We start from the raw sequence: 3,987 nt of genomic DNA, 5'->3' as shown, positions 1-3,987 counted from the left end.
AACTGGTGTAGCCACTTTGGATAACAGTGTGGAGGTTCCTCAAAAAACTATCCATAGAACTCCCTTATGACCCAGCAATAGCATTGCTAGAGATTTACCCAAGAGATACAGAAATGCTGATGCATAGGTGCACATGTACCCCAATGTTCATAGCAGCAATGTCAACAATAGCCAAAACATGGAAAAAGCCTAAATGTCCATCACCTGATGAGTGGATCAAGAAGATGTGGTATATATACACAATGGAGTACTACATGGCAATGAGAAAGAATGACATATGGCCATTTGTAGGATAATGGATGGACCTTGAGGGTGTCATGTTAAGTGAAATAAGTCAGGCAGAGAAGGACAGAAACCATATGTTTGCACTCATAGGTCTAATAGGAAAACAGCAGAAACCTAATGGAGGACCAGGGGGAGGGGAAGAGGGAAAGAGAGTTGGGGAGAGAGAGGGATGCAAAACTTGAGAGTCTACTGAATGCTGAAAATGAACTGAGAGTTGAAGGGGAAGGGGGAGGAGGGGTAGAGGTGGTGGTGATGGTGGAGTGCACTTATGGGGAAGAGCACTGGGTGTTGTATGTAAACCAATTTGACAATAAACTATTTTTTAAAAAGACAGATCTAAACAACATAGCTGAACAAGAATTTAGAACTGTCATAATGTAAATTGCTGGGCTTGAATAAAAGCATCAGAGAAGCTGATTCAATCACTAGGGACTTTCAAAATAGCTGTAATGAGTTAAAAGAGGCTATAAGTTAGGGGAATAATAAAATGGAGGTGTCCATCTCACCGATTCAGGAGGCAGATATATGAGTAGATGAATTAGAAGACACAATTATAGCAAAAGAGGAAACCAAGGAAAAAAGAGAGAAATTGATCCAGGAGCAGGAAAGGAGAATTCGAGACCTGAGTGATACAATCAAACAGAACAATATCCATATCAGAGGAATTCCTGAAGAAGAAGAAAGAGAAATAGGTTTTGAAGGAGTGCTAGATCAAATTATAACTGAGAATTTCCTGAATATGGGGAATGAAATAGATACTCAAATACAAGAGGCACAAAGAACACCTTTAAGACGTAACTTGAATCAACCTTCAGCATGATATATCATGGTGAAACTGGCAAAATATAATGATAAAGAGAATTCTGAAAGCAGCTAGGGATAAAAGGGCCCTAACATACAAAGGGAAACCTATCAGAGTGGTTACAGATCTATTTAATGAAACTTGGCAGGCCAGAAAGGAATGGCAGGAGATCTCCAATGTGATGAACAGAAAAAACATGCAGCCAAGAATCCTTTATCCAACAAGCCTGCCATTCAAAATAGAAGAGATAAAGTTATTCCCAAATAAACCAAAGTTGAGAGAATTCATGACCACCAAACCATCCCTACAAGAAATCCTAATAGGGACTCTATGAGGGAAATGTTGCAAAGAATACAAGGTACTAGAGATACCACTACAAACATGAATTCTAGGGAGAACACAATGAACCTACACCCATATTTTTCAATAGTAACAGTGAATATAAATGGAATGAATGCTCCAACCAAATGACACGGGGAGGCAGAATGGATAAAAAGACAAAATCCATCTATTTGCTGTCTACAAGAGACTCATTTTAGACCTGAAGACACCTTCAGATTTAAAGCAAAGGGATGCTGGAAATGAGCTGCGAGATGCTGGCGAGGGTGTGGAGAGATGGGCACCCTCCTACACTGTTAGTGGGAATGTAAACTTGTGCAGCCATTCTGGAAAACAGTGTGGAGGTTCCTCCAAAAACTGTCAGTAGAACTCCCTTATGAGCCAGCAATAGCACTGCTAGGGATTTACCCAAGAGATACAGAAGTGCTGATGCATAGGGGCACATGTACCCCAATGTTCATAGCAGCAATGTCAACAATAGCCAAAACATGGAAAGAGCCTAAATGTCCGTCACTTGATGAGTGGATCAAGAAGATGTGGCATATATATACAATGGAGTATTACATGGCAATGAGAAAGAATGAAATATGGCCATTTGTAGCAAAGTGGATAGACCTCGAGGGTGTCATGCTAAGCAAAATAAGTCAGTCAGAGAAGGACTGATACAATATGTTTGCACTCATAGGTCTGACAGGAGAATAGGAGAAACCTAATGGAAGACCAGGGAGAGGGGAAGAGGGAAAAAGCATTGGGAGAGAGAGAGGGATGCAAAACCTGAGAGACTATTGAATAATAAAAACAAACCGAGGGTTGAAGGGGTAGGGAAAAAGAGGTGGTGGTAATGGAGGAAGGCACTTGTGGGGAAGAGCACTGGGTGTTATATGGAAACCAATTTGACAATAAACTATTTAAAAAATAAAAAATAAATAAAATAAAGTAAAGGGATGGAAAAATATCTATCATGCAACTGGAAGCCAAAAGAAAGCTGGAGTAGCCATACTTATATCAGACAAACCGGACTTTAAAGTAAAGGCAGTAAAAAGAGATGAAGAAGGACATTATATAATAATTATAGGGTCTCTCCATCAGGAAGAACTAAGGATTATAAACATCAATACACTGAATTTGGGAGCACCCAAATATGTAAAATAAATTATTCACAAACAGAAACAGTATTATTATTAAAAATGTGCTAATTGCAGGGGACTTTAATAATCCACTGACAGCAATGGATAGATCACCCAGACAGAAAATCACTAATGAAACAATGGATCTGAATGACACATTGGAATAGATGGAATTGATAGATATATTTAGAACTCTGCATCCTCAACTTAGTGAAGCCAGCATCACTTTGATTCCCAAACCAGACAGAGAACCAGCAAAAAAAGAGAACTACAGACCAATATCCTTAATGAACACAGATGCAAAAATACTCAACAAGATACTAGCAAATCGAATACAGCAGCAAATAAAATAATTATCCATCATGTTCAACTGGGATTCAATCCTGGGTTACAGGGCTGGTTCAATATTTGCAAATCCATCAATGTGATCCATCACATTAACAAAAGAAAAGATAAAAACTATATGATTTTGTTGATAGATGCAGAAAAAGAATTTGACAAAATACAGCACCCTTTCTTAATAAAAATGCTTGAGAAAGTCAGAATAGAAGGAACTTACTTAAACATTTGAAAGCCATTTATGAAAAGCCCACAACTAATATCATCCCCAATGGAATAAAACTGAGGTCTTTTGCCCTGAGATCAGGAACACAACAGAGGTGTCCACTATCACCACTGTTGTTTAACATACTACTGGAAATTATAGCATCAGCAATCAGACAACAAAAGGAAATAAAAGGCATCAGAATCAGCAAAGAAGAAGTCAAACTTTCCCTTTTCGCAGATGACATGATACTCCACATGGAAAACCTGGCAGACTCCACCAGAAGCCTTCTAGAACTGATCAATGAATTCAGTAAAGTTGCAGGGTACAAAATCAATATACAGAAATCGGTTGTATTCATATACACCAGTAATGAAGCAATGGAAAGAGGAATCAAGAAACTGATCCCATTCACAATTACATGGATATCCATAAAATACCTAGGAATAAACCTAACCAAGGATGTAAAAGACATATATGATGAAACTACAGAAAACTTATGAAATAAATTGAATAAGACACCAAGAAATGGAAAAACATTCCATGCTCATGGATCAGAAGAATAAACCTTGTGAAAATGTTATTACTACCCAAAGCAATCTACATATTCAATGCAAACCTAATCAAAATTGCACCAGTGTTCTTCTCAAAGCTAGAACAAACTATCCTAAAATTTGTATGAAACCACAAAAGATCCCAAATAGCCAAAGAAATATTGAAGAAAACAAAATAGGAAGCATCACAACTTAGCTTAGACTTTAGCCTCTACTACAAAGCTGTCATCATCAAGACAGTATGGTATTGGCACAAAAACAGACACGTAGACCAATGGAATAGAATAGAGAACCCACAAATGTACGTCCAATTAATTTTTGACAAAGTAGGAAAGA

This window comes from Suricata suricatta, chromosome 9, assembly GCF_006229205.1.
Source record: "Suricata suricatta isolate VVHF042 chromosome 9, meerkat_22Aug2017_6uvM2_HiC, whole genome shotgun sequence".
Taxonomy (NCBI): Eukaryota; Metazoa; Chordata; class Mammalia; order Carnivora; family Herpestidae; genus Suricata; species Suricata suricatta.
The sequence above is the reverse complement of the archived record's forward strand: the minus strand, read 5'-3'. Positions refer to the sequence as shown.